The 26178-nt window shown below is 37.4% G+C and overlaps 1 long non-coding RNA gene across 1 annotated transcript in view; it reads left to right on the top strand.

The window, feature by feature from the left end:
• LOC148953391 (uncharacterized) overlaps window positions 1–26178 on the top strand; it is a 257683-nt gene that overhangs the window by 227900 nt on the left and 3605 nt on the right. The window contains exon 2 of the long non-coding RNA XR_016141633.1: window positions 10097–10258. This is a non-coding gene — a long non-coding RNA (uncharacterized LOC148953391). The remainder of the gene's footprint in view (window positions 1–10096; window positions 10259–26178) is intronic.

The following is a 26178-nucleotide window of genomic DNA, read 5'->3' as shown; positions in this document are numbered from 1 at the left end:
CCAGTGTGTTTTTTAGATAAAACTTTCACACTAGAACCAGGTAGAGCTTCCTTTGCTAATTTGCATAAATCTTCAGCTGCAGATTTCTCAATATTCACCGTCCACCACTTTTTACTCGCTAGCACATTGGTCACCAGCTGGTGACCAGAAATTGAGTCTATTTCTGATTTTCGCTTTAGCAGGTCACCATGATCAGGCAGGGGAGATCAAAATTGTAGTATGCGTATCACACGCAGCAGGTTGGCTAATCACAGGTAATTGAGGAAAGTTCAGATTATACGAATCAATCTTGGCAGAGACTAGCGAAATCAATTGCTCAAGGCTCGTAAGCTTGTTTATAACCTTTGTAAACGCTGTTGCAGAGATAACAGGAACTTATGTTGGCCTTTTGATGACGAAACAGGGAAGCTGTTCTCCATCGGCATCACATTTCTTCATTAAGTCTAGAATATCTTGCAGGGGATTGTGAATTGCATTTGCGCCTCTTCTGACAGGGGGATCATCTTCATTCACACAACTCCATAGCTTTGCTCTCTCCAACTTCACAGTTTCAAAATCTTTAAAAAGGTCCACTCCTTTCCGTAAAATAACGGCTTCATCAACACCACTTAAATTCTCCTGAACAAAGTTCAACAGCGGTGAATACACAAGCTCGGAAACGCTCATCTCATTATAAATTTACTTCAAAGCAATAATTTAAACCAACACACCCCGATTACACGATAATGGTCAGGCGACGAGCGCTGAATAATAGTAAATTAAGTTCATAAAAAATAAACTTGCCACACAGGTTTGTTTACAATCCAGGAGAAAGCTCTTTTTTCGTCTGCATTGATATAATCCTTTGCAATAGGTTTGAATCCAAAACAGGTCTTTTCACCATGAACTCTGAATGAATAATTGAATACTTTGTGTTTGTTTTGAACACTCATGTTCAGTAACCCCCCTCCAGCCTATAAATCAAGCGTTGATATAGGGCTGAACGCAAGATTACGCGAAGTTGTATTTATTCAGGAAAAGATTTGACTGCTAATGCTGAAAATAAGTCATATACATATCAATATACAAACCCCCCACCCTCCACCCGAGACTTGACCACTCGAAATTCTTAGAATCCAATTAACAACTTCTTAGTGACATATCTTCTTCATCTTCGATTTGGACCTGAGTATTAGAGCAACTAGTTTCTTTACAAGATTAGCAAGCAATGTCGCATTCGTTGGTATTTCGATGACAACTGCACCGGTCACTATCACAGGACCCCTTACAACCGCACTTCCCGACGGTGAAATTTTTTTTGGCGTCGCTGGAAGATCCGTAAGGATAGGGTACAGTGGGCCGTTCTTAAGTCTCCATCCCCAATTCTCAGGAGCAAGGTACAGCTCTAAAGCCCAATCTAATCTTGAACTTGAAGATAGGTTCGGAAACAGTGAAATCTTGCTGCTGCTAAAGTAGGAGGTAGATCTTGGGAATAGACGAAAATTGTAGACGTTGCTACTTTCTGCTGAAAGACTTGGTGTCGGTAACTGTCAAGATTATTTGTAGGTTTTCCATCATACAATACAGAAAGTACGACCTCCCCCCCTGCTTTAATCTCTTCTTTAGTAGTATCAACTCTAGAAAACGTTGAAGCACTTCCCCTAAACTGTCCGTTATCTCTCAGACTTTTAAGCCAAATCCCTTTGCCAAGTCCATGTAGACGGGAAGTTGTGTCGCAGGTAAGAATTTTGTGAGCAAAAGGAATCAGTTTCCACGTTTCAGTCCCAATATTCTTAAAAACTCATTCGATGTCCCAAGTTGCACCTTAAAGGGTTGGCTTAGGCTCACTGTGCAGGTAGACCTTGTGATGCTGAGGAATACAATGATAAAGTAGCAACACCGACAAGTTGGTATCGTCAACAATAACTACAGGGTCCCAAGTCTTCGAACACTCAACCGCTGAAAGCACAAATAATTAAGTCAGCTTCAGCTTTACCTTGGATGGTTCTCAGACATTTGCCTCGTAAATAATCAGAAAGTGTATTGACGAAATGGGCTTTATTTTTCTTGCAGGAAAGAAATTCCTCTTTTTTAGTGGTCTTATGTCTTATTTCTGGAATAAACAGTACTTCCTGGGCAGTCACATGGTTTTGCTTAAGATGAGTCATATCTTTGTCGAAGCAGCAATGTCGTAGTCATTAAAGACAATAATGGTGTCTGGATATTTGGTCGAAACGTACTTTCAGTATTGGTTTAAGATATCCGAAAATGTTCCTTTCTTCGCCTTGGGAATCCTGTGAAGCAAAGTGCCCCTGTCTAAGACGTAGGCGCAATTCAGAATATGTTTTCCCCAATAGTATCAATTTCTGAAAATCGCTCGACAGCTTTTGCTGGCTCTGGTTTGTTTATCTTTCGGGAAGTGCCAGAATCGTTGAAAATCGACGCAGGATTGGAGAAAAGTTCATATTTAAGTGAAGATTCTTCATCCATATTCAGTCTTTTGGATATAGTTAGAAGAAGCTAAAACAGCAAAGGAGGGTCTAAACGGTGGATTTCTCCCTCTTTGTTTTGCTTCGCCATCATTAGGACTGCCTGATCCTTCTGTTTGAACAAATACTCCTGCAGAGATTTCCCTTCCATTCAGTCAAGAATTTCTTCCCGACTTCCACTGCTTTGTTGGCGTTCACGTTTTCTACAGCGGTAATGCCAGTAGCAAGGCTTCGAAGCTTTAATGGATCACCCTCAAAAGGAGACGACTGCTCGACAAAGTCAATAACTATTTGTTTCTTTGCAGTCCCTCTGTTGCCTTGAAAAATTAGACTCTATGTTGGTCCCTTGGAGTGATACGAAACATCCGCTAGCTCTTGCATCAAAAAATTAACGTGAGCACAGGCTGGACGTCCCATTACCCAGTGAAGTTTCTGTACTTCCGTTATTTCTCTACCTCTAGTCAGTCCAGTTGCCGTATTCAGACTTTTCTTCAATTCTTATTCATGACTGAATCTGTAGATAAACCGACTCAAAGTATGACCAATCTTCTCACAATGTGTATGCCTTTTTCGAAAGAATGGAAAAGCGTAAGGCTTGTATATTTAAGTCTTTTAATCCGTTGTAGGTACATCCTTGCCGACTTCGTATAGTTACTGTGACCAGCTACTGCGAGAAAAGGGAGCATGTCTGAAATGTAGTTTTCAAACACCTATGTTCAAAGTGCCAGAAAAAAATTGACCCTCACAAACAGTTGAGCAGTTAAACTTTTGAAAGGATCAATCGACTAACATATGAATTCATTCTTGGGACATGAAGGCTAGATGGCAATCTTATTAGTTTCTGTAGAATTTTTCCCCTAGTGGTGTCTGAGTAAATGAGAGTCTCTGGTTTAACCCCAACCTCCCCTATGGAGAACCGGGCTTTACGTGCCTCGCTTTAGAGTATGAATAACATCAATCTATTCAGATGCTTATAACAGCTTCACAAAACATTCCTGTCATACCGTACGTATAATTATAAGGTTGCGGTAACCCCCGTACATCTCAATCATTCTAGTAGAGAAGCAGTATTTATTGACAATAAAAAACATCCTTACTTTTGATGGCTCATAGCGAAACGTACCCATCACGCCCTTTCACTATTTAGCTGTGCTCCGATTTCAGCTTGGGAAACCCTACCTTGGATCTTGAATGTAAATAAAAAGTTAACAAGAAGCCAAAATTGATCAGCAAGAGTACTGCTTACACGTTCTTTCAAACTCGAATGTCGGCAAAATGGGTCAGCTTGTTCTTACGCATCACCGCATCTATTGAATAATTTCTCCCCAAGAGCATTAAGAAACATTGGAGATGCGGGACAATTTTGAGATGTGTACAAAACCATTTATTTGATTGAATTTGCTTGGGAGGGGGGCCAAATATGCGAGCTACTAGCACACAACTGTTTCCTAGTATTTTGGCATAGAAAGTGTAAATTTTCTCCGCATAGATCTGACTTTGTGTCATAGCCATTGTATATTAACCCTACAGAGGCAATTGTTGTAAAAAAACAACACTGTACTTTTCGAGCTTGGACTGCCATCTTGCTGTAAAAAAATACTGCTTTTATCAACATCTTTCGATGGGGCTGAAAGATGGCAGTCGATTGATACCTTCAGGGATCTGCTGCGTGACATGTGGCCTAAAAAGTGAGTTACCAAACCAAGGGGTAAGGAAAAAGAATGAAAAGGTTGGCAATTTCTAAGCTAAAAACTGGAAAAAAAACGAAAAGGTGGGAGATTCCTTGCATGTCATATGCGTAGAAAATATATACCGTTTAGAATTACTGTAGTTGAAATTCACGAAATGTGCAAGAATTTGGATCAGTAGCAAGATAAACTTCCTCCTGTTGTAAAAATACAACATCGGACGATCGTGGCTCAAAATTATGAAACAAACAACTAAATAAGAAAATGAAAAGGGTGAAGAGAACAATATAATTTTACATCAGCTATTATGTAGGAGGAGTCCCTCCTACATAGTAGCTCAAACCACCCCTCAGGAATTGTGGATCATTGAGTAGACAGGGTGTTTCATATGTCTAATTTTTGTTTTCTTTCTAGATGGCGGAATCTTACGACAGACTAAGAAAACGAGCTCAAAATCGCCGAATTGACGCAGAAGAGGCGGCCAAGTATATTTTTGACATTCGAGAAGACATGTTGTCTGATTTGTCCGGCGATGATGATGACAATGATCCAGACTTCCTGTCTCCAGAAGATCTTATCGATGATCCTGATGCAGACTTGTTGCCTCTACTGGACAATCTCCACTTCTTCTTGGAACAGGATGACGTGGAGGCTAACACTGAACCCAGTGACGATGACTCGGGGGAAACTCCACCCTCTAGTCATCAACAGCAACCGGCAACAACAAGTACTGGAAAATCAAAGAAGAAATCGAAAGTCCAAGAAAAATTCGAATGGAGAAAAGCAGAGATAGAAAAAGTTGATCTGTCTTGGAAAGGAGAGCCTCGCCAAGTTCCGGGCATCTTGGAGACTCCACTGAAGTACTTCCAAAAATTCTTTGACGATGAACTTCATGAGCTGATAGTTGAACAAAGTAACGTCTTTGCACTTCAAACTCAGGGATGCAACCTCTGCCTCACTGCCGAAGAGCTAAAAGTTTTCATGAGCATTATTCTATTATTGTGAGTGATAAAAGTTCCCTATTATCGAATGCACTGGGAAGCAGCCACCAGATACCCTCAAATTGCCGACAAGATGGGCCGACAAAGGTTTGACAAGATCAAACGTTTTCTTCATTTCAACGACAACAATAAAGCTAAGAAACCTGGAGAACAAGGATTTGACAAGCTATACAAGATTCGACCCGTCCTGAGTCATATCCGTTCCAAGTTTCTTGAAGTCAGCCCCGAAGAACACCATTCAATTGACAAGCAAATGATTCCTTTCAAGGGGCGAAACAACTTGAGACAATATCTACCAAAAAAGCCGACGAAGTGGGGAATAAAAGTGTTCACAAGAGCCGGTGTGTCAGGTTTTGTATATGATTTTGAATTTTACCAAGGGAAGGGCACTCTTGTTGAAGATGACATAGAGCCAGATCTTGGAGTCGGAGGCAACATAGTTTTACGTCTGATGAGTACCTTGCCAGAGAAAATGAACTACAAGATTTACTTTGACAACTGGTTTTCGAGCTTGAAACTAATGAGTTTGCTCAAAATTAAAGGATTCCCTTGTTTTGGTACGTTGAACAAAGCGCGACTGAAGGGCTGCCCGCTCTTCACAGATGGTGAAATGAAGAAACGAGAGAGAGGAACGTCAGATTACAGGACTGACTTTCATTCTGGCGTTATTGTAGTGAAATGGTTAGATAACAACACGGTTTGCTTGGCTTCAACGTATGCAGGAATAACGCCACAGGATACGTGCAGACGCTGAAACGTTAAGGATAAATTCAGGGTTGAAGTTTCAAGGCCAGCCATTGTTTATGAGTACAACCTTCATATGGGTGGCGTAGATTTAGCAGACATGCTGGCGGAGATGTGCCGAACTCATCTTCGGACACGAAAATGGTATATGAGAATCTTCTGGTGGCTTATTGACACAGCAGTCTGCAATAGCTGGCTTCTTTTCAGGTCAGACGTCAAAGCGCTGACTTCAAGGACAGACGAACCGAGGATCTTGAGAGCCTTCAGGTCTGAAGTTGCTGAAGGGTTGTATGCCTCGGCGCGTGTGATGCCCCAACGTAAACGTGCTAGACCATCCGCAGATGTTGAAGCAAGTCCCAGCCCCATTCGAAGTCGCAATCGAATCCGACCGGCAATATCTGCTCAAGCCGATGGACTTGATCACTGGCCAAAAAAGACTGAAAAGCAGAGCCGCTGCAAAGAGTGCAAATCGGAATATACCACTTTTGAATGCGAAAAATGTGACCTTCCACTGTGCCTTACTGCCAAAAACAATTGTTTTAAAGCCTTCCACACCAAGTGAAAATGCCCCATTTTTATATACTCGAGAGGCTAATGTCGTATTTTTACAACATGGTCTAAAATTGACAATTTTGAATAAATCATGCAAAAATAAAATTTTTCGTCAATATTCTGACCTAGAGATTACATGGGAAGCGTTGGAGATTTTTCCTGGTATTCGTTCATATAGTGTCCTGTCAAGGGTTAATGCACGCTGTATATCGCGTGTGTGTGTGTGTGTGTGTGTGTGTTAGGGGGGACGGGGTAAACGACTCAGGGATGGTCAAACACAGAATTGAGTCCGTGTTTGTTGTCTATGCACCAGATAGTCCTATCAACGACTTTTTAATCGGTCCAGAAGACGATCAATTCAATCTTCTTAGAACTTCAGAACTTATAAAGGCTCAGAAAAAATTTCATTCCTCTTAGATGTCGGGCCCCAAAAAGATAAAAAGATGTCCTATGGATTACCTGACACTTATTTTGTTGACTCTATTCCTCGGCTCAAAAAAAAAAATTGGTAGTGGTAAAACTGCAGTAGTGTATACTTCTTTGTAACAGTTTAAAAAATTGCCGTTAAGAGGTCGAGGAGGCTTCCTCTTTGTTCAAGTGTAGGCACTCAAATATTGCGAGGCCTGTTTTTGTCTGTCCCAATGAATCGTGAATTGGAATGGAATATTGTCAGAAAGTGGTGGTTTAATACTTTCCTAGCATCCACAGGATCTTTAGTGTCAGACGATGCTGCTTTAAATCAACAGCTTCCTAGTAATTTGTTTCCTAAAGTCATCGACAGTTAGCTCTCCTATAGTAGCAAATTACTAGCATATTAATCAAACATCTGCAGAAATGGCCATTCTCCTTTTTTCATACCCAAGTACTTCTCGGAGAACAGTGTTTTAAAGCACCCTGGTAAGCCAAATGATTTGTCACTCTAATTTCAGTAACACTCATAATCTTGCTCTTCAGCCATCAAATGTACCAGCATTAGCTGAGTCATACTACATCAATTACAAAACAAGACAGTAACTCGAGATACCATTGTTATAGCAGCTATAAGACGGTTTGGAATAGTGAAACTAGAAGATATCAAATGGAGGCTATTACCACCGTATTGGAAATGAGAGATATTCTGGTAATTTCGTGCTCGGATTCTGGAAAATCTCTGTGCTATCAGATTCCCTTTCTAATGAGAAATGTTATCACAATTTCGGTGGTTCTGACCGTTACCTTAATTCCCAAAATATTAAAGCTTTTGCTATAGGACGAAAGGACAATAGAGAAGATTTCCTTCAGTCTCTTGAATATATTAACAAAGCTGTTGACACTAATCCAGTTATATTGGTAGTTACTCCTCAATGTTTATTAGGTCATCACGGTTTGGATTTGTCCGAAGGAATGACTTTTGCTTCAACATCATCTCAAATTGTTAGCGATTGATGAATGTCACCTTCTCTATGAATGGGAGGAGTCCCAGACATCTTTTCGTCAAATAGTAAATTTTAGAAGCCTTTTTCAAGCGGTATGTGGTAACATAGCTACTCCATTGTCTCTAATGGTATATCGTCCACTAATAGATAGAAATAATATTTCATTAGACATTGATCATTATAATCCACCATTGGACAAAGCGGGAGACGATAAATGGACAAAATCCTTGGAACTAATTGTGCAGAAATTAGCATTAATTGTAGATGAAAAACTAACGATTAGTTACTTTTCACATGCTCATGCTCTTTTCTTTTGCAACATGACGTAAAGGATGCTATTTCTATTGGAGATTCTACCACTACCCACAAAAAGCATGTCAATTCCACAGTGCAGAATGGCGAAATTAAAATGTTGTGTGCCTCAACTGCTTATGGATGTAGTTTAAATTAGAAAAGCATCCGGTATGGAATTCCGGTTTGTTCTTTCAAAAAGTATATCAATTTAGATGCAGAGGCAGGGTAGGGCAGGAAGCGATCAGAACCAGTCAAAGGAGTTATGCCGTTTAACGAATGCTATGATCTCCATCATTGTATTTATTGGACTCAGGAACTCGGTGGTGACGCCAAAAATAGTATTGGATGATTTTTCCAAGGTTATAAAATATGCTTACATTGCTTCCTCAGAAAAGTACATCAGAGAAGAGCAGCTTTAATCTTTCGGGGAAAGCTGTAGTGCAGAATCTTCTCATTGCTGCAGCAGAAGGAAATTGCTGCATTGAAAAAGCACATGGAAAAGAAGACCTCAGAAAACTGATGCTTTTTCTGTATGTAAAAAGTGTGGTATATATGACATTACCGAGTGCCATGTTTTAAATCCTCTTGTCGGAAAACCAGACATGTATCTTGCCGAAAAATTGGATAGTCATGATTTTAATGAATACCCCTGTTAAAGCATTGGAGTTGAAACAAAGAAAAGGTTCAGTGCTCTCCTCCGGCAGTCTGTCACTTGTGGTATGTTGGAATTTGAACTTCGTGAGTTGTTTTTGGGTACAAAAAGCAATATCAAAAATACTTCTTTTTAGCTGGCTTTGTTCCAAATTACGCACTAGACCAATTACGAGTTCAGATTTGTCAGTTTTTTTGATTATTCAGGTAACAACAACTATGAATCAAACAAAAAATATGGTATATAGATAGCGCTGTTAAATTGATTGAATCAACCACTTGGAAAGAAGTTACTTTCTCAGACCTAAAATTTATTGGTATACTGAGAAAAATTAAACTGATCTTTACGTAAAAAACTGTGACACACTGAATTCTAAGGTATAAGGTAAACATAAAAACTTTTGAGATTCTTCCTTAGGATTTATTTAGTTAACGCTCAAAATCTCTGAACCTCCTTGAAAAAACCCTCCAAATTCCCAGATTATGTTTAGAAGCCACTGAATCGCTCAATGTCACTATACATGTAAATCCGTGCGCTGGGGGAAAGATGTGGTCAGGATTACAGTAGCATTGCAGAACATTTTTACCAGGAACATCTGAATGACTCATCAAGGCTCTCATTAAGTTCAGAGAACATGCAAATGCAAGATTGGCCTAGTCAAGCCTATTGATTGTTAATATCGACGACGATGGGTTTTCACTATAGGATCCAAAGCGTAACCAGAGTTTAGTGTTCACAGTCATTGCAGGCCATCCGAAAATAGACTTACGCTGGAGGTACGAAAGAATATAGCAATTACTTTGGATAAGGATCCCAATATAACCATTGCAGAAATACATAAGGGAGTTGCTCTCGATTATATTCCTGCAGGGAAAAACCTAACTATTACCAATTTCGAAAGCGTCTGGAAAGTGGTTCATCGAACTCAAAACTGCAGTTTTGTGAGTCGTTAAAGACAACTAGAAACATTTGATGAATTTATGCAAAGAACAATTCCTGCCGGACAGCACTCAGATGAGTCAGTAATTTTTGAGCTTTTTGGTTGAGAAGTTTTTGAAGTTTTTTGGTTGAAGATGGTAACTTGCTTTGTGTTTTAATGTTTACAGTTCAAATTGACCACCTTTCTAAAGCAGATTTTGTTATTCCAGACCTAACATATCATATACCCGTAGTACCGCTTAAATTTCTTTAAAATTGCCCAATTTTCTAGGGCATATTTTGTTATTTCAGACCTAACATATCCTGGAACCATAGCACCGCTTAACTTTGCTTTGTATTGTAGTTTACGATGAAGAAACCATGCAGTGTGTGGTAGTCACCCGTGTGCTGGTCTCCTATTTGACGGCAAAATCTTACAAAACATCATTTGATGCTGTATTTGCCATTGTTAAAGAAAAATTCCCTGTAGAGTATACTGATGCTCAGAAATTCGGAATATAAAGCAGTAAGTAAATCTAACATCAATGAGAATGAATGTTCCTGGTCCAATGATCTGTTAAGGGTCTAAGGTCGATGGATTCATTTTATGCGCAGTTAATGGCAAACAGTTCGAAAGATTTGCAAAACAACAGCAGAAAAATATTGTTTTTCTGCTCTATAACAACTTGTTTGTAAGGTATCAACACAAAATGAGGCAGTGTTATTGGAGAATTGTAGAAGGGAGGCTAAACACAATTTGATTTCAGAAATTTTCCTCAAGTCTTCCAAGTCAAACTCTAGATAATCAAGAGAGTGGAATTCTAATATCCATTGGGCACAGTGGTGGCTACTTTCCAACAATATTAGACTTATTTGCAAAAGTTTGTCAAGACATACAGACGAAGAGTGGGGCTATTTGCCAGCAACTACTAATACAGTTGAATCCCACAGTAGAATTTCAAAGCCTACGCGTAGAATACTGTGAGCTGCAATGAAATGGTATTACGGGATTGACAGGTCCTTGGCGTCTAATTTTATTACAGTCTATAATGAAGTTTCTATTTTTTTATTTTTTTTTAAGGGTAAAAGGTGCAAAACTCTGGGAAAAAACCATTTCAGACCAACAATGACAATTCTTCTATATTAGTCACACAGAGTAGAAATTCCTGCAACTCTGTTAATACTGATGCAATGGGGCTCAAAGGAATGTACGTCTTGGTGAATACCCTAGAATTCAAGGGAAAGAGCTATAGTCCACTCCTTGCACGTGTCTCGGAGCTGAAAGCTGAAAACGTATAAAATGATTATTATATAATATTTTTATTCATTGGAGTATGAACAATCAAATTATACACGTAAATCATAGAAACAGGAAATTAATCTTTATTTCGTTTAAGTTTGTGATCTGATAGAAGGCAGCATTTTGTCACCCATACTGATACTAACTATATTACGTCAGTCTTGATAATATCTATTATTAAAGAGCTTTTTAATGTTGTTTTGGGTGGGGGGGGGGATTCCCTTGAAAATATGATTGATGACAAACAGTAGCTTTTGTTGCTATGTTATCATGTTTCAAAAAGGTTTTTCTGATCTTATTTAGGCTCATTGCACATAATGTAGAAAGTACATGTACACCAGTAGTTTTTGTCCAGAGGACTTCAAATCTTAAATGGATTAAATATTACTTAAATTGAATATCAATATAATGTAATATTAATTTTAACATTTTTTTATATGAAAATATTTATTTGACTTTTTTCGACAGTCATTATTGTGTATGCATTGTAATCGGTTTTTGAAAACTGATGAAAAACTACAAAATGATGACTTCAGTTCTAATTTTATTTGTTAATACTATATTTGTTTCTATTTAATGTTTTTCTTTTTCAGTCTTCCTGATACAGAATATATTTCTAACTGGGCTGTAAATACAATTTTTAGCCAGCTAGTGCCATTTAAAAGTGTGTTTAAAAATTCCCACCCCCCACAGCCCCTGGGACAGGTTTGTAAGTCATGGAGTATGCCCATTGTTTACTTATGGTATTTATTGTTAAGAAGTATGCAGACATTTTTCGGGGTGGGGATCGGATGATTTTCCAATGTGGGGATTTTTCACAGGGAGAATTTTCTGTGAAAAGGAAGTTTTTTTTTGGGGGGGAGGGGGGAGATTTCCAGGGGAAATTTTACACTGGGGGAATTTACCAGAATTGTTTATTCAAAATTATTTTTATTTGTCGTACTTTCTCTTTGCTAACTCAATTTTACATGTGGAGATGTTAAAGGGAATCGTCCAGAGGAAATTTTTACTGGGTTGGTGTTTTCTAGAGCAGTGGTTTCCAACCAATTTTGGGCTGTGCCACGCCTAGGCATTTTAAAATCCTCTTGCCCCCATTGTGATTTTTAAATTTTGTTATTCAAAATTTTACTTTTATTCACCTGAAGGAAGCTTGAAAGGCCACAGTGGTGCTAAGTAGGAGGGGGGCTGGGGGCCTGGCCTCTAGATTTTGAAAAAGATCTTGTTACTTCTATTTACTAGCTATTTTGTATTTTAGCTATGTGCCATATTGAACTAGCGAGACTGAATGACCCGTCACTTTTATTATTCATCCCCATGTTTTTGTTTTTTTAGAGCCATTAAACAGCGCTGTTACTTTTCTTACTGCTACTTTTACAGTTACTTTTCAATTACTTTCTTTTGAAATGTTACTTCTATCCTCATCGTGGAGAATACCAAATATACCGGTAATAGACAACCTTATTTGAAATCTGCAATTTAGTTCCTCTCCCCTGGTTTACCCGCTGTCAAAATTTCTGACTAGGGTTCAGTCAAAAACTAGATGTTAGCTCGTCAGTTTATCTTATTTGCTTTTGTGAATCTGTAATCAAACAATGAGCAAAAAGCGACAATACTTGTTTGACTTTTTTGTGGTGAAAATCCGGAAGAAAAATGAAGAAACTGGCAACAATGTCAGTACTCAAAGTGTTGGGTTACTGGACATGATTTCCCCACTTGCGGCAATCTTTTAGAATCAAGCGGAACATTAAATGAACCAGGTCAACATGAAAGAGTGGTCTGCTAGGCGTTGAAAGTGTGGCAATCAAGAATCATTCTTGATTCGAAATAGGTATCATATCCATCAATTGCAGTATACTCTTTAGTCGCGGACCATGATTCACAGATACAAGCAATATCAACAAGTTCATTTTTCAAGCATAGTTCGAACTCTTCCATTTTGTTCATAAGTGACCGTACATTTGACACTAGTATTTTCGGAAACAAAGAGGGATAAATGGAGGGCTTTACATTGCGTTCTTGAATTTGTTAGCCAGCACACTGACTCGGTTCCAAGTTGGGAAACTGGGAAAATATGGTTTGAAGCATAGTTAAATCTTTGATTTCTTTATAATTTCAAACCCATTGGCTGTTGGGACCGGAGAGATTGGCAGTATACTGGTTATGATCATCAGCTGTTTTGGAATGTTGTTTTTCAACTTCAATTTAGTCCGAGAACAGGTTTTTGGAAAATCTTTTTGCGTACAAATTACGCAAACAAAGGTCTTTATCGAGTCATTTGAGTACTTAGTTTTTTCACAACTAAAACGAGAACATTTTATTATACACTGCAAGCCACCTGTTTTGCCGATTATTTATTATAAAGAGATGACGCAATATCCCGGGTTCATTATAGATTCTGATGCTGTACTCACACAGTTCAATTCTCTTAAGGTAATTGAATCTTTTATCAAAATCTCTGTACTTATTAAGTCACCAAGTCCCAAGGGATTTATTCAAGTATTTACTATATATTAAAGTTATAAAAATGTCATAAAAATGGCAAGTAAATAAAATAATCGGAATATTAATGTCTCGAGGGAAATCACACAGGCTGAAAGTCTACATAAAAAAAGCCCACTGCATGACTAATAATAACTTCTTCATCAATACCCAATTGAAGGTTTGATTGGATTAAACGGAGAATAGCTGAATACAAAAATATTATTATTTTTGCTTTGCTCAACTCAAAAACAGCCCAGGTCCAAAACATACCCGAAATAAATCCATTATCCAGGTAAACAAGTCCATCAAAATTTTATATGCAATCACTAAAACCAGCGTCAAAGTCCGTATATATCTGCAGTCTCAATGTTAAAATACATTCCAGATTAAATCTGTCTTAAAATTGAGCTAATGTAAACTTATTAGCAACTGTACCAATATCTAGGATAGGATATTTGAAAGTGAGTCATTAAGTGGTAAGATTGTTAGTCGCGGATGAATTTTATAAATTAATGCAAAAAAAGTTATTCATTTCACTGGGTAGCAGGGGTTTACCATTATCATCTCTCACTTTGACTTCGGTCACTTTTTTACTGATAATTTTCTGAACGTTATCGTGGAACTTCCTTGGGTTGGATTTATATATTTTGCTTATTATTTTAGAACCATACTGCTTAGGTGAACATCTTATTCTATACACAATTGTATTTCTTAGCCTTCTGAAATATTACTTTGGTCAAGTTAAACGTCATTCATTCCTCGATTTTATCAGATCCCGAATATATTGAGTAATTCATGGGTTTTTATTAGATTTCCAATTTTTTTTTTTTTTAGGGAAAATTTCACAGTATTTTTCGAATCATTCCTTGCAGAATAGACTTTCCATTTCGTGACCATCAAACAGTGAGAGCAAGGAGGTGTAGTGGTTCGTCTTTTACATGGGGGGGGGGCAAGATACCTCAACGAGTGCATTTAAATATCAAAACATCCTAACTTTTATCGAGCATTCAGACAATATAGAATTAGTATTGCGAAATGAGGGGAGGGGGTGAGGTGGAAATTGATATATAATACCTGTTGATTTCCAATAATATCCTCTCTAAACTAGAAAGTCCTACTGATTTTAAAATCTTACTTGACTTTCAAGTTACCAAAGGTTTTGTTTTTCTTGCTTCCTTTTTCACTTGCAGAAAAAGTATGTAAATAGAGTTATTAACATAAAAATGGTTGGTTCTGTATCTTGGATTAAAAAAAACTTTCTTTGTAGAAAGAAATGATCTTTAATAAGAATAATAATAAAAAAAAATCAAAAAAAACTTTTTAGTTTTCTGCTCGCATAAAAACCTCATGAAATTGATCTGATAATAGATTAGTATTTTGTAAATATTGCTTTTTAAAGTACCGATGCCAAAACATTACCCGACAAAATCTAAGTTTCTTTTATTTGTTTTTAACAAACCCAAAAATAACTTATTTGCAGTTCATCATAATTATTGTTTTTCTTCATTTTAAAGATATCATTGTTTAAATACAAAGTAAATAACTAATATTTAATTAAGATAATAAGAATATTCTTTTCTTGATTAAATGGTGATCTAAGTCTTTTTACAATTTGATCGTCATGTTCATACTATAATACTAGAATGCTTGTTATTTTTATGGGTAGCAATTGTTTAAGCTCTTGCATTTCTTTGTTAGAAAACTTATTTTTCTTAATGTAAAATAAATAAGTCAAATTTGGTTTTTGACAGTAATTAAATAAAAAAAAAACAAGTTTTTTTTAACTGAAATAAGAAGTTACATTAAAACTTGAAACGAACAAAAACTATTCTGCATATGAAAGGGGCTGTCCCCTCCTCAACGCCTCGCTCTTTACGCTAAATTTTTAATTGTTTTAAAAAATAGAGTTGTGAGAAAGAGTCAAAATTTAGCGTAAAGAGCAAGGCGTTGAGGAGGGGACATCCCCTTTCATATACAGAATAATTTCTGTTCGTTTTAAGTTTTAATGTCGCTCCTTACTTTCAGTTAAAAAAACTTGTTTTTTTTAATTTAGTTTCTGAACGTTTTTGAATTAATGCAGGTTTTGATTTTGGCTCACCGTACATGAATAATTAAAACAAAATTTTCATATTAATTTTACTTTTTTTGATTAAATGGATTTCTCGAAGGATTTCTCGTATAATAAATATACGTAACTTACGAATTAACTTACGTAACGAACTTCTGTATTCATGTATTTTTAATACGTATATTAGAGGGTTCGCCCCCTAGTTCGCCACCTCCCTCTTTACGCTAAAGTTCGAATTTTGTTCCAATTTTCTTAAACTGATCCCTTAATCACAAAGGCCCTTAATTAGAATAAATAGCTCTTAAGAAAGTATTAAAATAAACTTTAGCTTAAAGAGCGAGGTATTGACTAGGGGGCGAATCCAATCATATACGTAATAATTTCTGTTCGTTTTAAGTTTTGATGTTGCTCCTTACTTTCTCCTTAGTATTTGAAGAACTTGTTGTTTTTATTTAATTTCTGATCGTTTTTTTTTTAAATAATGCTTGGAAATCCGGTGCCCCCTTCATAGCAATGTGCTTTCCCCCATGAAAACTTCCTCCATAAAAAGATCCTCCCACGTAACCCCCTAACCCATCCCCCCCCCACCTCCAGAAAAAAATGCTCTCGGAAAACGTCTGTATATATCCCAATAACAAATCGGCTGTCCTCTGCCAAAACCAAGTATCTACAAAAAAATGCGATTTTGAGTTAAGGATGGATCTCCCCTAATCTTAACACGGCGAATCCAGTGGTGAAGTCAGAATTTTTCTATCTGCTATAGTTGCTGAGATACCACTTAGTATCTACATTGATAGAAACGAATTTTACAGGTTTTCCACAGCCAAAACCTAGTAGGCTATGCACATACTAGAATTTTAAAACCTAGTATCTACATCCAGCAGGAAAATGGGTGGCAAAACCTAGTTTCTGCGGCGAAAACCTAGCAGACGAAACCAACTTTCTACGGCTTTCGCGGATCAACAGCAAAATTTCATCATAATCATCACTTTCTTCTCTTTAATTTTTGGAAAGAACAATAACAAAGCCTGAAGAATAATGAAGGGTTTCACTAATAGTAGAGGAGAATTACTTGCAAGACTCGCGGTGCAAATAGCAAAGCAAAGAGTTGAAATCAGAAATGTAGAGTAAGTAGAACTTGTATTTTTGCGCCTGTGAATACGGAGCAGCCCTAGAAGAAAAAGAAACAGAAGTGAAGAGGCAAAAAAAGAAAATGCTAAGTGCAAGCATCCTTTTATTGAAAACTACTCTGATCTTACATATAAAAAGAAATGTAAGGAGCTTAACATTGGGACCAGAAAAGAAATCTGGGAAAGGTTTTGGAAAGAAGGCTATGCATCAAGAACCAAATTTCTGGCCGGCTGTGTGAGACTGGAGTGCATAAGAAGACCGACGGTAGAAAGTGACCCTCAATCGGTTAAAGTCTACCGAAAAAATTAAACTAGGCACTACTACCTTCCGAAGAAACATAACACTGTGGTAGTGAGGAGGTTTGCAAGAAACAGATGAAAAGTGGGCTAGTTGGTGAGCGCATAATGGAGTTCAGGGGTAGGCAGAGTCCTTACAACAAGCTACCATTAGAAGTAGTTGATAATGTGAAAAATCATGTCATTTCTTTTGGACCTTCTACGCCACATTACCGTCGCAAAAATGCACCACAAATCAGATATCTGCCATCTTCTTTGACGGTTGATCTGATGCATCAGGACTTTGTTACTAAGAATCCAGTGCCAGTTGTGTCGCATGAGACTTACAGACGTGAGTTGAAAGAAATGAACATTTCGCTAAAGATGCCAGCATGTGATGTTTGTCCTGAGTGTGTACAATCTCATGGAGATGATAGCAGCAAAGAAAACAGCAGCGATGAAGCTGTTAATGGAGAATTTGAACCTTTTTCTGCTGCTGCAAATAAGACTCACGATGTTGATGTTTCCAGGCGACACTGGCAAGAACACATTGAACAGGCAAGGAAGGCTATACATGCCTATCAACGTGTCGCCACTAAAAGTGGATAAACTGGAATATGTGTATTCGCAGTTGACTTGCAAAAAAGTGATTCTGTTACCCGACTTGCCAGGGAACAAAGAAGCAATATTCCTTAGTCGTCTTGTTGTCTTCAATGAAAATTCACTCGTGTCGACCAGTATTATGCGGCGTCTGTAGGAAAAGGGCGTTCTTTTTGTGTGATGTGGCACGAAGCTTTGAGGGGCAGGGGTGCCGAAAACATAGTGGATTCTCTTCATACTGTAGTTACAGCAGAGAAGGATGTCCAGGAATTCATATTCTGGATGGACAATTGTTCCAGTCAGAATAAGAATTGGGTGCTTTATACTTCTATTGTGATGATGGTCATGAGAGAAGAAGGGCCCAAGAGAATAATGTTAAAGTATCTGACAAAAGGGCACACTCACAATGCAGCAGACGGCAAACACGGCAACAATGAAACGAAAACGAGAAAAAAGAGGAAATACTATGACTTTCCTGACTTTGTTGAGTGTGTTGCAAACGGCAGGAAGGGAATTTCTGCAATAGAATTGAAGAGTTTCAGGAATTGGAAATACAAGAAAAGAACTCCTGGTAAAAAGGATTCACCCCTACCAAAGTTAAAGTCAGTTCTTGCAGCTACCTTTCAAAAGGGGTTCCGCGGCATGAAATTCCTCCAAGATTTCGACGGATAGGAAAAGCAATGCTTGTTTCTTCAGAAGAAATTCAATATCAAGCAGCTTCCCGAGCCCAACTCTGTTCAGAGGGGTGTTCAAAGCCAGAAAAAAGTTTCAATTGCTAACAAATTGTGTCTGATGATGCCGGCAAATCGAAGGAAATTTTGGAAGGATCTTCTGGTTTCTGATGAACGCCTAGATCTCATCGAGGATGAAGACGACCCATATGAAGAATAAACCTCTCTGATAAGCTAAGGGCTCAGCCCTCCTTTCTTTTTATTCGAAGCAGCAGTATATCTTCATTGTTACTTGAAGATCTTTTTTTAAATAAAATTTGGTGTATATACTAGGTTTTGGTGGTGGAATACTCAGTTTATTAGCAAAGAAAACCTCTGCCAAAACCTAGTATCTACATTTACTGGAGTTAAAAAAAAATAATGCGAAAAAAAATGCTTCTCCCTACTAGGCCGACTCTAGAATACCTATTGACGAAGTTTTATCCAGCTTAGAAAATGAAAAAAATCACTATTTTACGATTTTCTCGGAAACTTGAAAAATGTAGATACTTGGTTTTGGCAGAGGACAGCCGAAATGTTCTTGTATACATTTAGGCCGGACTGTCCCCCCTCTTAAAATGTCTATCTTTGCATATTTTGCATACAATTATCTGTTTTGGCCAATTTGCCAGTCTGCTAGCCAGTACGCACTCGAGAATTGGGATCTACAGGTACGGGTTGAAGCAACTGAGACGCTTGGGAGATAGATGTGACACACACATATATATATATATATATATATATATATATATATATATATATATATATATATATATATATATATATATATATATATATATATATATATATATATATATATATATATATATATATATATATATATATATATATATGGTTTTTACATTGGAGGGGGGGAGGTAAGTATAGCGTGGCTGCATCCAAAATGTAACCTAACCAAAATACCAAATAAATATTTATTAAAATATAGCCACAATACAGTTTTTCACTGAGTTGAAGCTAATTGTCTCTGCATACAATCAAACAGGTTATTGTCTGATTTTATTTATCAAACAGTTCGTGGTAACGAACTATAAGTAAGGAATAAATGCACAGGTTTTTTTTATATTAAACTTCTTATCTTTTTTTAAATAATGCTGGGAAGTCCGGCGTCCCCTTCATAGCAATGTCCCTCCCCCCATGAAAACTTCCTTCATGGAAAGATCCTCCCACATAACCCCCGACCCACCCCCTCCCCCCACTACCAGGAAAAATCTCCCCTGAAAATGTCTGTAGGCCTATACTTCCAAATAACCAATACTATATGTTAACATTGGGTAAAGTTCATAACTTTCAGCCCTCCCATTAATTCATCCTAAAAGACATGCTTATTATATTTTCGAACATGCTGAACAAAATGGCTATATCAAAATTTTGATCAGGTGACTTTGGGAAAAAAATGAGCTTGGGAGGGGGCCTAGTTGCCCTCCATTTTTTTGTCACTTAAAAAGGGCACTAGAATTTCTAATTTTCATTCCAATGAGCCCTCCCATGATATTCTAGGACCACTGGGTCGATACGATCACCCCTGGGGGAAAAAAAAAATAAAAAAAAAATAAACACGCACCCGTGATCTTTCTTCTGGCAAAAAATGCAAAATTCCACATTTTTGTAGATGGAAGCTTGAAACCTCTACAGTAGGGGTCTCTGATACGCTGAATATGATGGTGTGATTTTCATTAAGGTTCTATAACTTTTAGGGGGTCTTTCCTCCTTTTTTCGAAAATCAGCCAAATTTTCTCAGGCGCCTAACTTTTGATGGGTTGGATTAAACTTGATGAAACTTGATATATTTGAATTCAGCAATAAAATGTGATTCTTTTGATGTATCTATTTGTATCAAAATACCGTTTTCTAGAGTTTCGGTTACCATTGAGCCGGGTCGCTCCTTACTTACAGTTCGTTACCACGAACTGTTTGAAAGAGAATATAGCCACAATACAGTTTTTCACTGAGTTGAAGCTAATTGTCTCTGCATACAAACAAACCGGTTATTGTCTGATTTTATTTATTTATTTAATAGTATGGTATTTATACGTTATAACTAAACCAGGCTTTAGACTGTACAAGGAAACCGAACAAACGGGTGTTTGCTAGTTAAATTGATGGCAGAGCGTGGTTTCTCATTGATTTTACAATATCTAAACGGTTGTTTTTGGGGGTTTAGAGGGGGGAATGTACCTAGGTTAGGTCACGTATTTAATATATGCTATGCTTACCCCCCTCCCCCAACCAACCTAATGTGCAAATATATAGCCCAAATTTGTTTCTACTACTATTATATTCATCCTATTTTATTTCATTAGCATTAACCAAACTTGACTTCTTTCGTGTATATCGCTGGTTTAGTTCTAATGCATAAATACCGAAATCTGTAGAGGCTAAACTACTTTTGAAAGACTGGACCGTGGTACTTGCAATTATTTCCGATGGAAGTGAGTTCCAAGTCTTCCACACTCGGCTAGAAAAAGAGTTTTGGCCTAATCTTTTCTGTGAACATGGTGGGTAAATTTTGCGATGGTGTTGACGGGTACTATAAATCCAAATTCTCGAGTCTGTACTGACTAACACATATGTACCCTTTTTTCTTCGGGATATTTAACAAGTACCAAATGAAGATAGAGGAATATAGTAAACCCTTATTTTCAAAACGCTAGAATGCTAGAATGTCTCAGAAGCCTGTAATGATGCAATAATCAATAATTCGCCTGGCTACGCAATTTTCTTATTTAGCAAACAATAATTGGCTTGCCTTCAAGCCTATGACGGTTGCGCAACTTCACATCAGTCAAAAATCAAACAGCAACGGAATTTGCATATGAAGTTCCTCTGTTGTTATCGTATTATATTAATACATTGAAATTTGCGAAGGTAAAAAAGCAAAAAGTATGGCGAACACTGGATCTCCACTCGACCTACGATGCAAATAACTTAAAAAAAAACAAGTTTTTTTTTAAACTGAAAATAAGGAGTGACATTAAAACTTAAAACGAACAGAAATTATCCCGTATATTAAATGGGCTATCCCCTCCTCAACGCCTCGCTCTTTACTCTAAAGTGTTTTATTGTTTTAAAAATAAAGTTTTGAGACAGAGTCAAACTTTACCGTAAAGAGCGAGGCGTTGAGGAGGGGACAGTCCCTTTCATATACTAAATAACTTCTGTTCGTTTTAAGTTTTAATGTCGCTCCTTACTTTCAGTTAAGAAAAAATTGTTTTTTTAGTTAATTTCTGAACGTTTTAGATAACTCTTTTGAAAGTACTAAAAAACTTTAGCGTAAAGAGCGAGGTGTTGACTGGGGGGGGGGGGCGAACCCTCTCATATACGCAATAATTTCTGTTCGTTTAAGTTTTAATATTGCTCCTTATTTTCAGTTGAAAAAAAAACTTATTTTTTTATTTAATTTTTGATCGTTTTTTAAATAATGCTGGGAAATCTGGCGCACCCTTCATAGAAATGTTCCTTCCCCCAAGGAAATACCATCCATGGAAAGATCCACCCCCGTAACCCCTACTCCGACCCTTCAATAGAAAAAAAGGGTGTATCCCATTTGAGCGCTTTCCCATTTGAGCGCCATGGCGCGCAAATGGGAATTTCCTATTTGCGCGCCGTATTTTAATTAGTTCAGTTGTGTCCCATTTGAGCGCCAGATAATATTTTGCGTTTCCTCTTCATGTTGAAAATCGCTCTTCTCTTATCCAAGTCCGAAATTGAACTGAACTGAGCTAACAACCACCCGAACTTGTGGCAGTTTATCTCTTTCCTGAAGGAAGAACAAGCAGTCGTCGATTCTGCAAGGACACAGCTACTCCAGGGTCATGTCATCCATCGGACGAACAAGAAGTATGCAAGGCTGAACGAACGACTCGAAAAGCTGTCGACGGAGTACAGGGCTGGAACTCGAACAGCAGACGAGCTTCTCTTGGGTGTCGCACATAACATTTCGCCGGATGTGTGATATTAGCAGTTTTTGTTTGTATTTTTACCAATATATTAATTTGAATTATCCGTTTTTGGCACGATTTTTGGGTGATTTCGTTCCATTTCTAAACGATCGTTGTGAAATAACTCTAAAAAAAGAGCCGAATATTTCGACTTGACCAGCAAGCCTTCTTCAGCGGCAATCAGTTCTTACCCTATGAACGTGCGTAAAATCTTCACTTATATTCTTCACAAGCTTAACAAACGTTTAGCTTCTTAACTCTCAGTACAGAGTTATTTCACAACCATTGACCCAATAAAATCCTCAGTTTTGTTCGTTGTCTTCGTGGCAATAAATATTTCTACAGGTCAATGTGGCAGCAAACCACGCTTCATCCACCGCAAAATCACAATTTTGGGTTTGGCGCTCAAATGGTACTCCGTGGCGCTCAAATGGGAACAAAATTCCGTGGCGCTCAAATGGAACAAAATTCCGTGGCGCTCAAATGGGAAAGCGCTCAAATGGGAACACCCCGAAAAAAATTCCTCCTGAAAACACCTGTATACTTCCCAACACAGTTTATAGAATCAGTTTATAGAAAATTCTATAAACTGTGCTTCCCAATAACCAATACTATATCTAAACCACAGTTTATAGAATTATCTACAATAGGCAAAGTTTATAAATTGCTGCCCTTCCCCCGGGAACTATGGGGGATTAAGTCATCCTCAAAGACAAATTAATCTCTCCTGAAACGTCTGTATACTTCCCATTAACCGATACTATATGTAAAGAATGGGCAAAATTCATAATTTGCAGCCCTTCCCTAGGGAACTGTGGGGGACTAAGTCATCCTCAAAGACATATTTATTAGATTTTCGACTATGTTGAACAAAATGGCTGTCCCAAAGCTTTGATTGTGAGACTTCGGGAAAAAAATGAGCGTGGGAGGGGGCCAAGTTGCCCTCCAATTTTTTTGATCACTTAAAAAGGGCACTATATATTTTAATTTCGGTTCGAATGAGCCCTCTCGCGATATTCTAAGACTGCTCGATCGATACGATCATCCCTGGGGAAAAAAAACAAACAAATAAACACGCATCCGTGATCTTTCTCCTGGCAAAAAATACAAAATTCCATATGTTTGCAGAATAGAAGCTTGAAACCTCAATACTAGGGTTTTCTGATACGCTGAATCTGATGGTGTGATTTTCATTAAATTTCTATGACTTCTAGGGGTTGTTTCCCCCTTTTTCGAAAATAAGGCAAATTTTCTCAGGCGCGTAACTTTTGACGGCTATAACTAAACTTGATGAAACTTATATATTTGAAATCAGCATAAAAATCCGATTCTTTTGATGTATCTATTGGTTTCAAAATTCTGTTTTTTAGAGTTTCGGTTACTGTTGAGCCGGGTCGCTCCTTACTTACAGTTCGTTACCACGAACTGTTTGATAACCAGACGATAGAGGAAGTCGTAGAGTTCAAGTACTTAGGAAGTACCATCTACAATTCAGGATCGCGTCAGCGAGAAGTAAAGTTAAGAATCGGCTAGGCTAATACATCTTTCAGGAAACTGTCTCAAATTTGGCGCAGCCAGAAGTACTCTGTCTTGGATGTCTGGGCGGCCGCAGCAATGAGAGATGACTGGCGGCTCTTCTTGGATGCCCTAAGCACCTCTGGAGGCACAGGAGGATCCAAGGTCTAAGGTCTAATGTGCTTGCTTTCAATTTTATAATTCGCTAATAAAACTTATACGTTAATTATATTTATATAATTAACTTATCTCTGTTGACTCTTTCAAAAGAAGATTCAATAGTCATCTTAAAACCCGATAAAAGAAAGCGCCATATTGTGAAATGGTGCCGCAAATTTAGAAAGAAACCCCCTTTGGTATTCAAGTATTCAGTAATTAGGTACTGTTGTACTAAAGGGACTCTTTATATCTCAAACTCGAGACGCGTTGAAAAACCCTTTTTTACGGGATGATACAAGATACCGCTGTAGAGAAATACAATGTATAGCATGGTTTTAATATCGTATACTATATTTAAATTGCTGTTTTTTAGGGGAAAAAAGGTACCTAGGTTAGGTTCGGTTACGTATTTAATATATGCTATGCTTTGCCCCCCCCCCCCTAATGTACAAATATATAGCCCAATTTTTTGTTTAAACCATTATATAGTCATCCTTTTTTAGGTACAATCCCTATATACGGGCCTCTCTAAAGAAGTCCAAAAAGAGATGCTATAGTCAAACAGGAGAGACGCAATGAAAAACCCGTTTTTACTTGATGATTCAATACACCGCTGTAGAGAAATACATTGTATAGCGTGGTTTTAAGATATTTAAAGTGTTTTTTTTTGGTGTTTTTTTTTGGGGGGGGGGGAGGGTACCTAGGTTAGGTTACGTATTTAATATATGCTATGCTTTGCCCCTACTCCCCCTAATGTGCAAATATATAGCCCAAATTTGTTTCTAAACTATTATATAGTCATCCTATTTTATTTTATTTCATTAGCATTAACCAAACTTGACTTTTTAGAAAGGCCCATATAAAGGGATGGTACCCTATTTTATTTTATTTCATTAGCATTAACCATACTAGCACTATATAAAAGAGTCCCTTTAGTACAACAGTACCAGTACTTACACTAAGGCGGGTTTTGCGAATTTTTCGAAAGTCTTTTACCTAGGATTTCCGAAAATCTTTAAAAAGACTTAGCTAAAACTAATTTGAGCCAATCAGGATTTTTCATAGCATTTTCTGATTGGCTTAATTGAGCGCTAGCTAAATCTCGGAATTAGTAATATCTCATTGTGAACAACCCTTTGCGTTAATACAGTACTACTGGGGAGATGTCGGAGGACACAATTTTCTTTGGGCGAATTCCGGGAAACCCATACAAATACGAGAATAATGGAAGCACAAAAACTTTTTTCCTGTTTTTTGAGAATAAGAGCTGGTGTCCAAACATTCAGTTCCTTGTAAGAACTATACATCAGTGTAAAACTCTAAGAAAAAACGCATAGGCTATTATACAGAAAATGTAAGAAGTTTCCGGTAAAATTGTAAAAATCATGAGATGTTGTATCGAGGAAGGCTACGAAGATAGGGCCCACCCCTCCATCATCAAATCCTCATTAAATGAGCAAATACGGCAGTGCAAACATTAAATCCTCTTCGACGCTCTGAAAACGACAGTGACGGTCTTCGGTTTGTCTGTATTTTTCCTATTCTTGAGTATGCCTGTCCGGTCGTGCTACGTGCTTGTCGCACGTAGTGATTACTTATATTCCAAGAGTGCAATGAACAGGGCTGCCACCCCCCCCCCTACCCTGAATTTTGAAAACACCTTTTTTTCTGTATTTTCATTGAAAAATGGCTGTTTAAGTACTTTCATTGAAAAAAATTGAAAAAATAAAACCTCAATTTTTTTTAAATCAATAGTCCATGCGATTTGCTATTAAATGTATAAGTATGCTTTTGAAATGTAATTATATTTGTTTTAAGTCTATTATATTTTTTTTTTTATTTTTTTTATTCGAAATTTATCGCATTAAGTAGTGATTTATATAACTAGATAGCTAGATTTACCTAGATACCTAGATTTATACTGAATTTATTCAAAAGGATTTATGGAATTTGAGTAAAAGGAAACCCGGAAAAAAAGGGAATGACCTTGGCAAGTAAGGGGCTACATACTATCTATGAAAGACGTATAGGAGTTTCAGTATTCCATACATGCATTCTACTGATTTGGTAATTTTCTAGCAGCAATTATCTAAAAATAGCTTTGACAGTAAGTTGAAACATTTTCACTTATAGTTTACTACCATTTAGAAGTATTTGCCATTGTAAACTCCAACACTGTATTCTGTATTCAAATGTATAAGAGAACATTCCGCAAAAAAGTCCACCAAATGGCAATTACTATGAA

The sequence above is a fragment of the Artemia sp. Qi Xiang Cuo genome, chromosome 4 (genome assembly GCF_049724085.1).
Source record: "Artemia sp. Qi Xiang Cuo chromosome 4, ASM4972408v1, whole genome shotgun sequence".
NCBI classification, from domain to species: Eukaryota; Metazoa; Arthropoda; class Branchiopoda; order Anostraca; family Artemiidae; genus Artemia; species Artemia sp. Qi Xiang Cuo.
This window is presented reverse-complemented; position numbering and strand designations above follow the sequence as displayed.